The sequence below is a fragment of the Lissotriton helveticus genome, chromosome 1_1 (genome assembly GCF_964261635.1).
Source record: "Lissotriton helveticus chromosome 1_1, aLisHel1.1, whole genome shotgun sequence".
Taxonomy (NCBI): Eukaryota; Metazoa; Chordata; class Amphibia; order Caudata; family Salamandridae; genus Lissotriton; species Lissotriton helveticus.
Genome location: NC_136057.1, coordinates 954,267,715 through 954,285,531, shown reverse-complemented (window position 1 = coordinate 954,285,531; position 17,817 = coordinate 954,267,715).

The window sequence follows — 17,817 nt, the reverse complement described above, 5'->3', positions numbered from 1 at the left end:
GAGGTGTATGACTCTGTGCATAGATGTGTGAGCAGTTGATTCACTAGATGTATGGTTTCAAAAGTTCATGTGGAAACAGCTGTATGGGCGGTTGACTGTGTGCATGAGTGTATTGGTGAGTGAATGGATATCTCAGTGCTACATGTCAAAGTAAGTACATATGTAAAACACAGTACATGTGAGAGTTGACATATATAAATAACTGTGCATAAGAGCCAGTGAATGTGTGAGTGGCAGTATGGATCATTGTGAACTTGTATCAGGGATTGTATAAGAGAGTAAATATGTGTTAGTATATGTTTGAATAAGTAAAGTTTGTATAACTGTATAGTTGAGGAAATGGAGGTGTGATTGATTCTTTGCATGACTGACTAGGTGTGTGAGTAACTCCATGGATGAGTGACAGTCTGTGAGTGTCTGTTTACACTGATTGTATCTAAGGTTATATTAGAGTCTGAAGAGGTTCATCGTATTATCACATGAATGATATCATCAGTGATGTGATCAGTAATGTCAAATGAGATGTCATCAGTGATGTCATCAGTGATGTCATTTGAGATGTCATCAGTGATGTCATTTGAGATGTCATCAGTGATGTCATCAGTGATGTCACTGACCATGTCATGAATGATGTAATATGTGACATCATCAGCAGTGGATTGCGGGTGCGCGATATATAGTTAGTGCAACTAACTATATATGGAATTTCAATGGTTTTGTGTGAGTAAAATAAGGTTTTGTAAATGCGAATTCCTAACTATATATGGTCTATAACCTATGTTTTTTTCAGTGAATATATATATATATATATATATATATTCAAAGCAAACTCTCTAAACTTCCTCTGTGGCGAAAAGAGAGAGACGGACCCAAACAACTCAGGCAGGAAAACCTTAATTATTCTTTTCCTCTGCTATGCGTTTCGAGCACGCTGTGCCCTTGATCACACTGAAAGTATAGCATCCGCCATTATTTTTATGTTTGCTAGGTGTCCAACCCATTCGTGAGTCACACGACCACTCGCATAAACATAGAGAAAATACTCCGTACACAGGCATATCCATTACATACACCTTGTGATAAAAATGCTCAAATAGCAAGACAGTTTAACTTTGTAAACAGCATAAATGCTTAAATATAAAGGGACAATGCGAAAAATAAATATATAAATATTCAATATAAAACATGTTCTAATATCATTGTGGAACACATGACTGACCGAAATACATAAATAAAATTCTTAAGATAAATAAATTAATAAATATGTAAACAATCGCTGTGCAAAACATCACAATTTGTGCAAATTTTGCCAAACTTATCTATGGGTCTCTGGTATAGCAGCAACAGTATCGAAGTATATTGCTTTGCATGAAGAACATGAATATACTTAAATATGAATGGAATCATGAAAAAAAAAATATATATATATATATACACTGGAAAAAACCAAATGTTACAGGGACGTTATACTTAGGCTTAGGTTCCACTCATATAAAAGCAGTGAAATTTAGCAGTGATAGTTAGCTAAGCTAACTATAGCTTGCGGCCCCACAATGCACTGCTTATGACCCCACATATTACATCACTCATGACATGATCAGTTACATCACTTATGACATCACTCATGACATCACTGATGCCTTTTCAAATGACATCAATCATGACATCATCCAGTGACTAGGTGTTTTTAAAAATATTTATGAGTGTTAAATTGTTTATAACAAGATGGATTGATGAATCAGTGACAGTATGCGTGCCTATATGGATGGTTTAATGGTTTCATGACTGACTGCTTAAGTGAGTGATTAGGTGTTTCAGTGTATGTATGTATGACTAACTAGGTTTTGAGAATGTCTGTATCAGTCTGTCAGATGGTGTCTAAGTGGCTGTATGGGTTGGTGAGTGGGTACTTGAGTGGCTGTATGGGTGATTGATTTGGTATCTGAGTACCTGTATGCGTGTATGAATGTCTGTGGTGCTATGTGAGAGGATGTGTGACTGCCTGTATGGATGAGTGAGTGGGTGAGTCAGGGCTGTATGGGTTAGTGAGTGGGTAAGTGAGGGAGGGTCTGTATAGGTTACTGACTACGGGTATGGGTGTGTCAGTGAGTGAAAGATATATAGGTGATTAACTGGATATTTAAAAGGCAGTATAGGTGAGTGTTGGAGTATATGAGTGACTGTATGTGTGAGTGAGGGATTGTGATATTGGCTGTATGGGTTAGTGTGTGCTTTTGCCAGTGACTATATAGGTGAGTGAATATATGTTAGTATCTGTATGAATAAGTGAGTGAGCGTATAACTGTAAAGGTGAGTAAATGGCTGTGTGAGTGACTCTCTAGGTGAGTGAGTAGGTGTGCAAGTAGCTGTATGAGTGACTAACAGTGTATGAGTGGCTGTATGTGTATATGAGTGGATATATCAGTGGCCGTATTAGTGAGCGAGTTGGTGTAATAAATGGCTGTATAGGTAACTGAGTGGATGTGTGTATAGACCTATGAATCAGAGAGTGGTATATAAATACTGGTATTGGTGTGTCAATGGTCTTGAGAATTGCAGTGTGGAAGTTAGAGTGGGTGTATGAAAGGTTTTATGGAGTCTCAGTAGATGCATCAGAGATTCTGTGGATGATGCCATCAGTGATGTCATTTGAGATGTCATGAGTGATGTCACTGACGATATCATGAGTGATATAATATCATATGTGAGATCATAAGCAGTGCATTGCAGGGGTGCGAGTTATAGTTAGCTCAGCCAAGTATAACTGTTGAATTTCACTGGTTTTACATGAGGGAAACCTGTGCCTAACTTTAAGGTTCTGTAACCTTTGTTTGTTTCAGTGAATTTCTAAGGTTTTTTTTTATTCTATTTCTGAACTATAACAGACCTGTAACCTTTGTTTTTATCATTGAATTTCAAAGGTTTTTCAAATTCTATTTGCCAACTATAATGTCCATATAACCTATGTTTTTGTAATGAATTTCTATGATTTTTAAATTGTATTTTCTATCTAAATGGCTCTATAAGGTGTATTTTCATAAGCATGTATTTTTTTCAGTGGATTAATAAGCATTGTGTGTCACTGACGATATCACGAGGGATGTAATATGTGAGATCATAAGCAGTGCATTGCAGGGGTGTGAGTTATAGTTAGCTCAGCCAAGTATAACTGTTGAATTTCACTGTTTTTTTATGAGTGAAACCTGAGCCTAACTATAAGGTTCTGTAAACTAAATTTAACAGCCCTGTAACCTTTGTTTTTATCATTGAATTTCTAAGGTTTTACAAATTCTATTTGCCAACTATGACGTCCATATAACCATTGTTTTTGTAACTAATTTCTAAGGTTTTTAAAGTGTATTTTCTATCTAAGTGGCTCTATAAGGTGTATTTTCATAAGCTTGTATTTTTTCAGTGGATTAATAAGCATTGGTTTTTTTCTTTACTTTTTTTTGTATTAACAACGACGTTGTGATACCCACAGTGATGTCGCGAAAGAAGGTTGTTTTTGGAGGAAGTTTTAAAAATGTATATAGTCAGACTTTACTCCATAGCAAACACTAGGTATTAAGTAATGTAGTTTTTATATTTGAGTTTGTGTGATGGTTTTGTCTTCAATGTGATGTTTTATATTTTTGCTGTTACTCTGTAGACCATGTTGTTGTTGGTAGTTGCGAAATGCGTGTTTTTTTAAAACTCAGGAACATATACTTAGACATATTTTAATTATTAGTTGATATAAGTTGTTTCTTGATATTCTCTTTTATCCTAACTTTTGGAAGAAGTTTTTCAATTAAAATTAATTTATTTGCTCTTTTGTGAGATTGAGGCAATGATGGAAGTCGCAATGACGTCGGTAACTGCGATGAACGTGTGTTTTTTGTAAACTATATAACACATATTTATTACATTGTATGATACTTACAGTCTTACATTTTGTAATCTCTTCTTCAAAACTATCAACTGTAGTACCTTTGTCCTGTTCTGCAACTCCTCCAGTTATTAACTCTCCAATTTTCTTACAGTACTGTTCTGGACCAAAGAAACAAAACTGCACATCATCACATACCTTTTCTACGTCTCCCACATACCATGCAAAAGTGCCCTATTCATTTCTTCTAAACATAAAGTTGGAGTTTTCACATAGTACATCCTCCTAAATAATGTTTGCATTGTTGAGTGGTGTACAGCTAACATTCTAAAAGGATGAAAGGTGCTTTGGCACACTTTCTTTGATAAACAAGCTAGTGAGTATCTCTGAAAAATGTTATGCTTTCTTAACTTGCAAAGATCCAAGCTTATTTTAGGCCATATGTATCAAAAAATAGTTTTGCGATTCCTAATTTGCGATTTTTAGTGATTTGCAATTAGAGGATTGCAAAATGCCCTTTATGCAGGATTTGCTAAACATTTTGCAAATCCTACATATTCCTTATTTGTGAATCGCAAATTGAGATTCCCAAATAAGGAATACCTTCCCATTCATTCCAATGGCTAGAAGGCCTCATAGGAATAAATGGGAAGACATTCTCAATTTGTGATTACCAAATAGAGAATCACAAATTGAGAATTAAATTTCAAGTTTGCAAGGGTGCCAAAAATACACCCGTTGCACACCTGAAATATGCAAGTGTGCACATTTTGCGCACATACATGCCCTAAGGGCGTGTATGTGTGACATGTGGCACTTTTAAAAAATCAAAAAAATGCTTTTTTAAAGAAAATCACAAATTACCACCAACTTGAAGTTGGTGGTAATTTGCAATTCCTTAAGGCCAAATAACAAATTTCTGGTGCTTCCAGAATTGCATTTAAGGAATCTCAATTTTCAATTCCTTAATTGCATTCGCACAATAGAGAATCGCACATTTTGCAATTCTCTATTTTGCGATGGCATTTTTGGGATGATACATCCCAAAAGGCTTTATCCAATTCGCAAACGGGCCGATTCTGAGAATCTGCCTATTTGCAAACAGGAAAAAGGCTTGATACATATGGCCCTTAGTGTTTTAAATTTCGCCTTGGAAATATACGTAGACATTTTCTTAATATATCAATGGATTGCTGTCTAATACTACAAACACTACTACATTTCCATTTGTATACAGAGGCCTGACTACACCTTCCTTGTACCTCTTCTGCAATAACTTCTTCTACATTTCTAGGTACAATCACCTTTTTTGCTATAGAATGGACATTCTTTATTTCATAACATCATCCTCTTTCATCAATAGCATGAACTTATCTGTCATCCTGGAAATAGCTTTCTTCATTAAAGAAAGGTTCTGTATGCATCCACTCTCCACTAAAAACTGTACAAAGTTACTTCTATTCATAAAATCTTTTCTTCTTCATTTTGTCAAGCGTCTTCATTCAGTTTAAAATCAAAATTAAAATCTTTAGCTTCAAAGCAAAGGCCTTATCAAATACTCTCTCAACTCATTCTTTCTGTTTCAGTGCATCCCTCCTTCTTCTATACTTTTTCAAATTTCTCAGTAGATTTACAACCACTCTAGTACGAAACATCCTGGCTCTGATTTCCGTAAACTGCTACTGTCTCCTGGTTAAGGTGTGTCCATGTTTTTTATAATCTTTTCTGTTCTTGTAATGTACACTATGTCCACTCTTATTGTTTTTCATAGTCATAATTTAATTTTCTTTATTTTGTAATCTTTGCAAATGTCCACATATTTTTTAAGAAAGTACTTTGTCCTCTTACCAGTATTTCTTTTTTCTTTCACTACCTTTTCTGCATTTTACCCCTTTTGTAACTCGTTTCCGCAAACATACTGTAGTTGCTTGTGTTGCTTTTTCCTCCGAGATTTTGTTGGCATTCTAACTGTGTGTAGTTATGTAAATATTGTTCTGTAAAAAAACAAGTATATTTAAATTTTTACCCTAGCCAATCTACCAACTGCTTTACTACTGACTTACACATAACGCAAAAAACAGTTTTCATGTTATGTTGCAGTTATAAATCTTCAGATGAACCTAGATATATTACTTCATGCACTTACTTCAAATATAACAAACCCAGAACAAAACAGAAAACTTTATTTATTAGTTACCTTTAAATATTTTAGCTCTCTGTCAAACAACACAGCTACAGCCTATCTCACTTCTCACTTATACGTGGTGAAAGAACAGTTTATCCCTTCTGTAGTAAATTTTAAAATGAACATCAAGGCAAGGAGGCATATTTACAATCCCCATGCACTTTCTGGTGCGCCACTTTTTTTTGACACACCGTAGCCCTAATGTGATGCACCATATTTACAAGGCCACATGAAGCCATTCTGCAAACATGAAGATGGCGGCTGCTGAGTAGGAGCCTCCCGGAGAGCTCAAGGTTTGGGGATTACCGCATCCGTAGTTATCCCTGTTAAAACCTCGCTATCTGCTCTACACCCTCCTGTCCTAGGAACCGGCTGTCCACCCTCACTGAAACTCGCACACTGCATACTTTTGACATCCTACTTACCCTACTGTATTGATAAACACACTAAGATCACAGGGCATTGATGGACCTGCATTGAGTTGGATTACTGCCTTCCTTTCAAATCGTACTTTTCAAGTCTTCTAACAAAACAGCCTGCTCCGAAATCTACTCTTTTGCCCATGGGGTGCCTCAGGGATCCATCCTCAGCCCTCTGCTGTTCAACCTGTATATAAGACCACTGGCAGAGATAGCAGAAAACTCCGGCTTATCCCTCCCTTTTCTCTTACGCAGATGATTCTCAAATCATCTTCTCCCTTTCCCCACAGTACTCAAACTCAAACACTCCCTCTATCCTCAAAACCGGTCTGAACAACATAGCATTCTGGATGCAACAAAACTTCCTCAAATTAAATGGAGAAAAAACGGAGATAGTGGTGTTAGGAAAAAACAAAGATCTCTGGAACTCCCTGCACTGGCCATGTGAAATGGGTGATCTCCCATCCCCCTCCCCCATGTCCGAATTCTGGGCATCATGATTGATGACCAACTCATTATGCATCAGCCATCAGTCAAGGTCGCAGCTACGTGCTTCACCATTCTTATGGATGCTCCCTGAATCCACTAGGAAAACCGTAATCAGTGCCTTAATCACATCCAGGCTTGATTATGGATATGTACTCTACCTTGGCTCAAACAAAGCTGTAGTCCATAGACTACAGATGGTACAGAATGCTGCTATCAGACTTTTATGCGATGTCCCAAAGTTCACTTCCGTTTCCACCTATCGACGCAAGTTACATTGGCTAAAAGTAAAAAATCGAATAAAATACAAGCCCCTGAGCTATATGCACAAAATTAAATCCTGTTGTGCTCCTCGTTATCTTCAGTCTCTGGCCAATCCTTACGTCCCTCATCGACTACAAGTTGGACTGACCAGATGCTATCCACCCGGCACCTCCTGGCACTCCACCCGTATATGCTTGGACCTTTGTTCTTGTAAAATGTTTTTATTCCTAAAGGGTCAAGTCAGCACTCTATAAAACACAAATACATAAATGAATAAATAAATAAATAAAAATACATTTCATGGCCTTAAAAAAATGGGTTGTTTTCAGGCAGCACTTTGCGGGAAAGGAGCATGCCATGGGTGTTGCTGTGGGTGTTTCAGTGCAACACCCATGAATTCTGCAGCATACCCAAATGTATGTCAATTTGTAAACCAGGGAATGAATCTGAGTCCTACAACGACCCTGGGGAGTTGTAGGGAGATGCAACAAAAGCAATCATCTTCACTACACAGGCACCCTTGCACCATGGCAGCCAGTTGTGCACCAGCACAGGGGACAGCATAGGGATCCATCATATTGTTGTAAATATTATGCATCCCTGTGCTTTGAAAGTGCATAGATAGTGCATACATGATTGTTTAAGTACATGCATATCACCTAGCAGATTGGATGAGTGCATGAGTAGTGTTTCAGTGATTGCATGACTACATGGCTGCGGCCCATGTGTTTTTGATTCAGTGAATAGATAGTGCCTGGGTGTGGGTAGTGCCTGGCTGATTAGATGAGTGCATGACTAGTGTCTGAGTGATTGCATGACTCCATTGTTAAAGCTTGAAAGTTTGTATGCTTGGGGGATTGTATTAGTGCAAACGTAATCCCTGAGTAATTACATGAGTGAATAGCTACTGAATGGATAACAGGTTTACTACAGTGGTACTGTCTACGTAATTAGATGAGTGCATGAATAGTACCTGAGTATTTGCATGAGTTCATGCACATGTCTCAGTATTTCAAGGATTGCTTGGGTTGAAAGTGGGTGTTTTAGATGGCGGCATAGGTTCTGCGCAACTGTAACAATTTTGGCATAGTTGCAGCCTTGTTACTTGCATAAGAAAATGGTTAGTGTCTGGGGGAGTAGATGAATGTATAGGTAGTCCATCCATAGTTCAATGACTGCATACTTTCTGTCTGCCTGATTCGAAGTAGTACCTTTGCAGTGTCTAGGTAATTGAATAACTCCATGGATACTGAATCATCGATTTGCTGACTGCCTCACTAGTGGTTGAGTTATTGCACAAGCGCTTGACTACTGCCTGACTTACTGTGAAAGTACCTTCATTGCTGTTAGATTCATTCCGACTCATTGGTTATCTCTTTCTGTCAGTATCAAACTACCTGTTTTACTCTATAAATGCTTTTCTATTGAGCCATGTGTGAGTGAAGTCTAGATATCACACTTGGTATATAATTGCATACATGGCTTTCTAGGAGCATTCATTGTTTTTTTACTGAGCATGCAAATGCATTAGTAAGTTTCTAAAACAGAAAACATTTTTACATTTTTCAAAGCACAAAATCTTTTGTGAATGGTATACCTACATCATTTCTCAAATACTTCTGCTTCTAAAACATATATTCAGCATTTCCCAAACAACCGTTACACTTCAAATGAAGCTAGCACAAGAACTCTCAAGGCATTCTGCACTATTAAACCTTCTCAATTTTAAACAAACCATGTTTAAAGAAGAAACACCACCCTCACCATATACATGACATTTTCACCACCCTTACTGATCAACATACATGTAGTGTCTTAAAGGTGTTCCCCTTGAAACCATCTTTCCAAAAATATATACCTCTCTGCATCTTTAAGTAAACTTAAAAGTCCCACCCTATATATATAGCTATGTGCAACCACAAGAACCATATCTCACCATCTAAGTATACGCAAAGTGGTCATATAAGTTAAAAACCACATTGACAAACACTTCCCAATACATACCTAACAAGTATTACTTCTTTCTAATTCATATACAGGCAGACAACATGTTTTAATCTTTTATTTGTGACTACACTACTTCGGTTTAATAAAGTTACTAAAAATACTACAACACCCAGAAGGCAAATATCAGATGTATCTATACTGCACATGTTTAGAAATTTTAAACATACTTGGTTCCTTGTTACAACTTTCCACAACACTATAGCATTATTTTTGAAGGTAGTATACAATTAAATAAAGAGACACTAATTCTTTTTTCTCTTACTTCCAAAAGCATTCACCACTAACCTCTTAAATACATACCCTCTAATAGATACAATTCATCTGATATTTGTTTCATATCACGGTAATACTCTTTTTTTATCAAACTACCATATACATCTTCATTTCTAATGTCATTTTTACTAAGGATAAACAAGTTATCTCCACACCAATGAATTCAGTTTCTAGATTATATTGTTGATTTAGTTCTTTGTGGATAGTTTTGACACTGTTAGGATTTACAAAAACAAAGCACAAGAATGGTACACTACTCTTATACAAAGCAACCATGAAATGGCAACCTCTTCAATTTTGCACTCTGTTATCATGAGAAAGGCAGCAAATGAAATCATGTCTTTCATTTTAGACTTCACTATCTCTACAGGTGAATGGTTAGTATCTGTTAACCCTTTTCCTCTCTTTCAAAAAGAGATTCCTATCTATGTGCGTTAGCGATATATTTGCAATGATCGCTGAGAAATCGCAAAAAAACTGGAGTTCAAACCTATATCTAGCATCATTCTTTAAAATCTAAATACTACACAGCAGTTTATTACATAGTCCTGAGTTGGAAATTAAAGTTTGCCATTACTTAAATTGTGTCATCATTCCTCAACTTTAAAAAAAAATCTGTCTCTTTAACAACCTTCCTCCGGTAATACACTCTTAGCTCAGTGTACCTAACAACCCAGAGGAATCAGCAGCTCACAAGTTCACAACACATTCTAGAAGGAACATTCTACTGACAAATGAGATACAGCAGGTGGGGTTTAGTCCACAGATTCAAAAGCATATCCATCTCTGTATTACATTTCTTTTTTTAAACAATAGCCAATAATAACACTTCTTCCTAAGGCATCCAATGCAGTACCTAATTTTATAATTGTATTCACTTTCATTTATATATATATATATATTACCTAGTTATAGTTAGGACCTATTTGCCATAGGAAAAGGGCAACATTCTATTCCCAATAACTTTGGTGGCGATTGACAAATCTTTGCGAAATTTTAAAAATTAATTCTTTGTTGATATCAGCTTTGAAGTTAAAAGTTTGAGGGTGATTCGTCAAGGGGGGGGGGCTGAGAAAAAAGGGGCCCCCAAAACGTGTTTTTTCCATGTTAATTTCCATAGGAAACTTTAGACAAGGTTACAGGTCGAACAGGTGAACGGAATTACCCCAAATCTGGCAGGGAGAAGGGTCTTGGTCTACAAAGCACGCTTTTGTTTATTTGGTGTAAAACCGTTCAGTAGTTTTGGAGAAATATCTAAATTTACAGATACAGATATTTGGGAATTCTGCCATCTGATTGGCTGAGGCGTTACGAGCACGAGCTTGCTGCTGATGGGCTGCGAGCGATGCGAGCGGAACTTGCAACTAGGAAGTGTTGGCCACCATTTTGTGATTCCATTGAAGCAAGTAAGGGGAAAAAGGGTGAAAAAAGTGGGAAATAGAAGGGTAGGAGCAATGTAACCTCTGTGGGGTGTTAAGGGTGTGCTACAGAGGGGGTGCGAAGCGAAGTATTCACCCCAACGAGTGTGAAAGTGGTGGGCTATGGAAATTAAGTGAGGTATTGCCTAGAATCTGATGCTGCTAAGGTGAGCTCTTGCGGGACTCGGGGTTTCAAAGAATGAGCCCAAATTGTGTGTCTTATGCTGTGAAGTCATGTGCCGTGGCCCCTGCACTACACTTGTGGAAGTAGTGTCAGCATATGTTTAAAACTACTATGACGAACTACTGACCCGCACTGGTCTGAAAGTCCTGGGGTACCGAAAATATGTGAGGTACTGTCTAGAGTCACGTGCTGCTAAGCTGAGCTGCTGCCGGACTTGGGGATGAAAGCGTGATTCCAAACTGTGTGTCATATGCTGTAAAGTCATGTACTCTGGTCGCTGTGCCACATCTGTCCAAGTAGTGTCAGCATAGAGTTATAGCTACTTGGATGAACTTTTGTTTCGAACATTGTAGCTTGTGTATGGTGCTTAGGGGCCATTATAGAGGGAGTGTGAAGGTAAATTTGTGCGTATCAAATCAATTCAGTATTTGTGAAGTGCTAACTACTCACTCCTACGGGTCTGATGGTGCTAAGGGCGTAAGCTGAGATGCTGACAGACTCAGGGTAAAGCCGTTGAACTACTGACCCCTACCAGTCTGAAAGTGCTGTGTACGGAAATTAAGTGAGGTATTGCCTAGAGTGTCATGCTGTTAAATTGAGCTACTGCTGGATGAAACCGTGAGCCGAAACTGTGTATGCTATGCTGTGAAGTCATGTGCTCTGGGTCCTGTGCCACACTTGTTCGACTTGTATATGGTGCTTAGATGGTATTGTATAAGGGAGTGCAAAGGTAAATCAATACGGTATTTGTAAAGTGCCAACTACTCACCCTTATGGGTGAGTGGAGCCGGGGATCAAAGCGAGAGGTCTGTGCTGCAAAGTGAGATGGTCTGGCTGATGCACCACAGCTGTGTGGAGAATACATTTTGGCGAGGAACCGGGAGTTGCCGTTATCTGGCCCTAAAATAGTGGGCTTATGTTGTAAGTTATAGGGTGGCTCTAAAAAGAGACCTTGTGGTCATTAGTTGGAGCTATATATAAGTGCGGATGCACAGCTTCAAGTTATTCAGGAAAACTTATTTTTCCCTGATCTGTGAAGTATACTCCATCACTTCTGTATATATCAGCCATATCAAAACGTATGTTGTTGTTGTAGATGGAGCCCATTTTGTGGTGTCTGAGGTATGCAGAGACAGCTTTGTTGAATATCTTCCGAGATTTTTCAATCTGAGGACAAAATTGTTTGGACCATTTCCACTTCTTTCTTTGGCATATATTGGAATATACAAAGACAGTTTGAGGAAAAATAACATCAAATGTCCAATGGTGTCCTTCATAAGCATTTCCAAACCTACCCCAGTTAATGTGCCTAGGTCGTTCCCACCACAGTGTACAATCATGGGGTCAGGGTGTTGGAGATGCAAACAGGTTTTAACCAAAGGCAACAAGTGGTGCCACTTCAATCCTCTGTGTCCAAACCATTTAATGTCCACATTTTGTAAACCTAGGTCTAAGTCAATACGTCTCTGTTCTGCATACCTCTTGCACCAAAAAACATAGCTATGTCCTACGATTCACACTAGCATTTTGAAGGTATGGCTTGAAGGTATGGAAAGATGTCTGTAGCTCATGCAGTTCCTTCGTAGAATTAGATATGTTTAAAGATGGGGAACTAGTTTCTTTTCGCATACAAAATGGAACCTGATTGGTTGATGAAAAGCACTGGTTTTTAAAAGTGCACATTCATTTTGTGGAAAAGCATCTTTGTGATAGGTTAAGATAAAGAAGTTTGAACGTGGAGTACATATTATAGGATAAAATTTGCTCAACTCAAGCACACCTGCTACTTGCATTTGGAAGGCACTGTTCGAACGTAAAACAATCGTGGACTTTTAACCGGCACATGCCGTTAAATGTTCGAGAAAATGTTGCAAAAAATATCGTTGGGTTTAAAAAAATTGATGAACTTTTAACCTCCACGTTTTGTAGAATGTTTTAGAAAGTGTGTTGGCAGAATACGTTGCATTACTGACTTCTATGTGTACTTGAATATTAATAAAATTGTTTATATGGAAAATTAGAAAGGCAGTAATAGAGAGAAGTTTTGAAAGCTAAAAGAATCAAGGAACTATTCTAATTTGTTCTTTATTACCTACTGGCGGACGCCAGTAGGTAGTTATAGAGTGAGGACCGACTTTCCATAGGAAGAGCGTGTTTTGTTTTGCTTATAACTTTGGCGTGGTTTGATGAATCTTCATGAAATTTTGAAAAATTATTATTTTGTCATATCAGCTCCTATGTTGAAAGATTGGGGATGATTCATTAAGGGGGGTCCGAGATAAAAGGGGAGTCCCAAAACGTGTTTTCTCCATGTTAATTTCCATAGGAAAGTTTAGACAAGGCTACAGGTCGAACGGGTGAATGGAATTACCCCAAATTTGGCAGAGAGAAGGGTCTTGGTGTAGAAAGCACGCTTTGTTTATTTGGTGTAAATCTGTTAAGTAGTTTTTCAGAAATATCAAAAATTATGGATAGCGATGTTTGGGAATTCTGCCATCTAATTGGCTGAGGCGTTACAAGCATGAGCTTGCTGCTTATTGGCTGTGATGGTGTTGCAACTAGGAAGTGTTGGCCGCCATTTTGTGATTCTGTTGAAGCGAGCAAGGGGACAAGGGCGAAAAAAGTAGGAAAGGAGGGTAGGAGCACTGTAAGCTTTGTGGGGGAGTGCGAAGCGATATAGTCTCTGTTACCGGTCTGAAAGTGCGGTGTTGCATGGTGCTGATATGATATGGTGCTACACTCGGGTATGAAACCGAGAGTTTAAACTGTGAAGTCATTGCTGTAAAGTGATGTGGTCTGGTGTTTGTAGCATACGTGTGCAAGTACTGTTAGCAGGTGTTTATACCATTCAGGGATCAGGAAGCAAATTACTGACCGCTACTGTGTGTTGATAGTATACCATAAGCGAGAAGCGAAGTAGTTACGCCTACCGGTGTGAAGACTTGGGGATGAAATCGAGGTGATTGCTGTAAAAGGATGGGCTCCGGGCGCTGTAGTATACGTGTGCAAGTAGTGTTAGTAGGCGTTTATACCGTACAGCGAGTGTGAAGTGAACTACTGACCTGTACCGTGCGTTTAAACTATACCGGAAAGTGGGAAGCGGGCGGGTGCGCAAGTCATAGTTAGCTCAAATTTCTATGGTTTTATATGAGTCAAATGTCCAATTAACTATAACGTCCCTGAAACCTATGTTTTTTTCAGTGAATATGTACATATATATTACCTACTGGCGGTCGCCAGTAGGTATATATAGTTAGGATTTTTTCTCTATGGGTTTTTTGAAAATTCTATGTCTAATAACTTTGGCGTTTGTGGACGGAATTGGCTGAAATTTTCAGGAAAATGGCACATTTTGTTTCTGAGCAGCCCTTGAAAATTTGGGGGGGGTTCGTCCAGTGGGGGCCGAGAAAAAAGGGGGGTCCCAAAACGTGTTTTTAACATTGAGTTTTCCATAGGGCGGTTGGCCTCACTTTTAGCCCGAACGGCTGAATGGATTTGCACGAAACTTGGCAAAATTGTAGGGACTGGTAGCCCGATGTGCCTTTTGTAGGTCTCAATATATGTGCTCCAGTGGATTTTGAGAAATTAACGTTTAAAAAAAGATATATATCTGTAACAGCGGACCGGTTAGCGCTCTGGTTCGCGGACTTTTCGCGCAACGGAGCTTTGTGAAGCGAAGCTGATTGGTTCTCCGGCGTCTGTCAACATTCCAAACAGTCCGTAGCGGCCGCCATCTTGTCTCTCGGTAGGATCGAGAGACAAGAGGAGGCGAAAGCGAAGGGGCAAATGACCATAAGGGGGAATAGTAGATCCTCGCTGACCCCCTAGGTTTGATGTGGAGGTTTTAAAAGGGCCCCGCGGGGCAAAAAAAAATAATAATAATAATAATCGAACGGCTGAATGGATTTGCACGAAACTTGGTAAAATATTAGGGACTGGTAGCCCGATGTGCCTTTGCTAGGTCTCAATATATGTGCTCCAGTGGATTTTGAGAAATTAACGTTCAAAAAAAGATATATATCTGTAACAGCGCTCCGCTTCGCGTACTTTTCGCGTTACGGAGCTTTGCGAAGCTGATTGGTTCTCCGGCGTCTGTCAACATTCCAAACAGTCCGTAGCGGCCGCCATCTTGTCTCTCGGTAGGATTGAGAGACAAGAGGAGGCCAAAGTGAAGGGGGAAATGACCATAAGGGGGCATAGTAGATCCTTCCTGACCTCTTAGGTTTGATGTACCATTTTGCCAAGTTTGGTGTAATTCCGTTCAGCCATTCAGGCTGTAGACGTATGTAAATGTCCTATGGAAAATTGCATGGGGAAAACACATTTGAAAGTGTTGAAATTTAGAACCAATTAAAATGTTACTTTGGTTTTGTATTTGTGTGTGATGAAAGTTAATTGGTTATGTATATATGTCAAATGAGAGGAAACCACAGCCATTTTGCGATACTACTGTCTGAGGTACATTTGTGAGGAATTTTTGGTGGTGAATTTCTGGTGTTTGATTTACACAGTACTAACACTTCTGCTACTTTTAAAAAGGTGAGTTGTTAATTTGTAAGGGGAACTATGTTGTACACTTGAAGATAATTTGAAAAATGTTTTCTGTTATTTATTTGCAGTCCTTCTGTTATACTAAATACTTGATGAAGTTAGTTTTATATTATGTATTACTAAAAACGATAAATGAAAGTGATTATTTTTTTCTGCAATTTACAGCAAGCAATTTCAAAATAAAATGGCTCACAATGAAGAGACCGTGGCAATTTCTTTTGAATTGTCCACTACATTGATTGAAATTGAGAGCACCAATAATGAAATATTGTCAGAAGGAGGACATGACTTGTATGATTCCATTAGATTGATTGAAATGGACAGCACCAAGAATGAAATATTGTCACAAGGAGATGACTTGAATGATTCCACTACATTGATTGAAATTGAGAGCACCAATAATGAAATATTGTCACAAGGAGGAGATGGCTTGTATGATTCCATTAGATTGATTGAAATGGACAGCACCAATAATGAAATATTGTCACAAGGAGGAGATGACTTGAATGATTCCACTACATTGATTGAAATTGAGAGCACCAATAATGAAATATTGTCACGAGGAGATGACTTGAATGATTCCACTACATTGATTGAAATGGACAGCACCAATAATGAAATATTGTCAGAAGGAGGAGATGACTTGAATGATTTTTTTGATCAATCTCTTGATGGCGAATTTATCGAGTGTTTGGAGACCATAGAGTTACAAGAATCATCATTGCAGACTTTTAATGAGGAGATTCCAGATGAGATGATTGAAGAGGAAATTACTGATGAGGACATGTTACTAGTTGTTTCAAATTTAGAAAATTCTGAAGAATAAATTTATATTTAGAAATCAAAAATTGTTTGAGACATTATTTATTTTTATTTTTAATTTATGAGGTTGTAGCGAAGTGATTGTAGTATAAAATGAGACTTATAGTATAGAGTGCAACATTTTTATGTTACATGGTAAGTTTACTCATATTTACTTCCCTTCTGCCACTATATTATCTCCAATGTGTATTTGACATGTCTTCTTCATCTCCGGCCTCCTTTCTCTCACTGTGTGTCTCCGATGCATCTTATCGCTGGTATTTTGTGTAATTACAGAAGAGAGTAAAATAAAATAGTTCGGAACGTGAAAAGGGGGCAAAGTAGAGTACTCCTCACCCCCTAGGCCTTTTTAGGCGGTCCCAAAAGGATCAGTTTCTGCTTTCCTGAGAGATTATGGTATGAGTTCCATATACCACAATAACTTGCATTACAACATGCAAGATATCTATCTCCTATTACCAACTTTTGGAGATATTCGCGCTAAGCGCGAATATCTCCAAAAAGTAACACCTGCCCTGAGCAGTTCTTAGCCATGTTATCCAATGGGAGGTGGATAACATGGCTAAGAGTATTAGCTCGGTAATGCATGAATATCGCTGAGTTTTTAGCGATATTCATGCATTGCGGCCGTTTATTATCGCATTTGCGATAAACCTTGATAATAGTAAGGTTTATCTTCGATAATTTCTGACGATGCTTAGTGGTAAAAAATTGGTTGGTAAGCATCGTTAGCGATAAATATCGCTTAACTTTGGTAATATGCCCCAACGTCTGTTAACGTTCGATTCGAAGGAAATGAGGAAGTGTTGAAAAACATTGTCTGCGCCATCTTGCCTTTTTTGAAATGCCACACTTTTGTCGTGCACGGCAGCCATTTTAGATGTCTTGACCAGACCCACTCTCTGCACGCTGTCGATTCGTAGCATGGCTCCTCACCCTCGCAAGCATCTTCCCCAGGCACTGGTCACCCCCGCTCTCTGTCTTATGCATGGGCAATAAACCTCCCCCCATCTGCGCTGCTCTTCCCTGAGAATCACACTGTGCCCGCCCGACACCTCCCTTTCGCCCTATTCACTACCGCACCCTGTGACACTCCTCTTCCTCTGTGTCCGATTGTCCAGGCTATCAGCTAGCCCTGCAGATGTAGTTTATGGCCCCAGCTGTAAAGAATCACCCCTCTTCAAAGGAGTTATAGTAGATCAAGGCCCACACCCGATGAGATCCGTCACACCACACGTGTTCCTACTATCTGAAAACTATCCTGTATTGTGATTGGGGAGGGGACCGAGCCTGAAGCGGAAGATTCCAGGAATGACTCTTTGTACATCAAAGTTTTT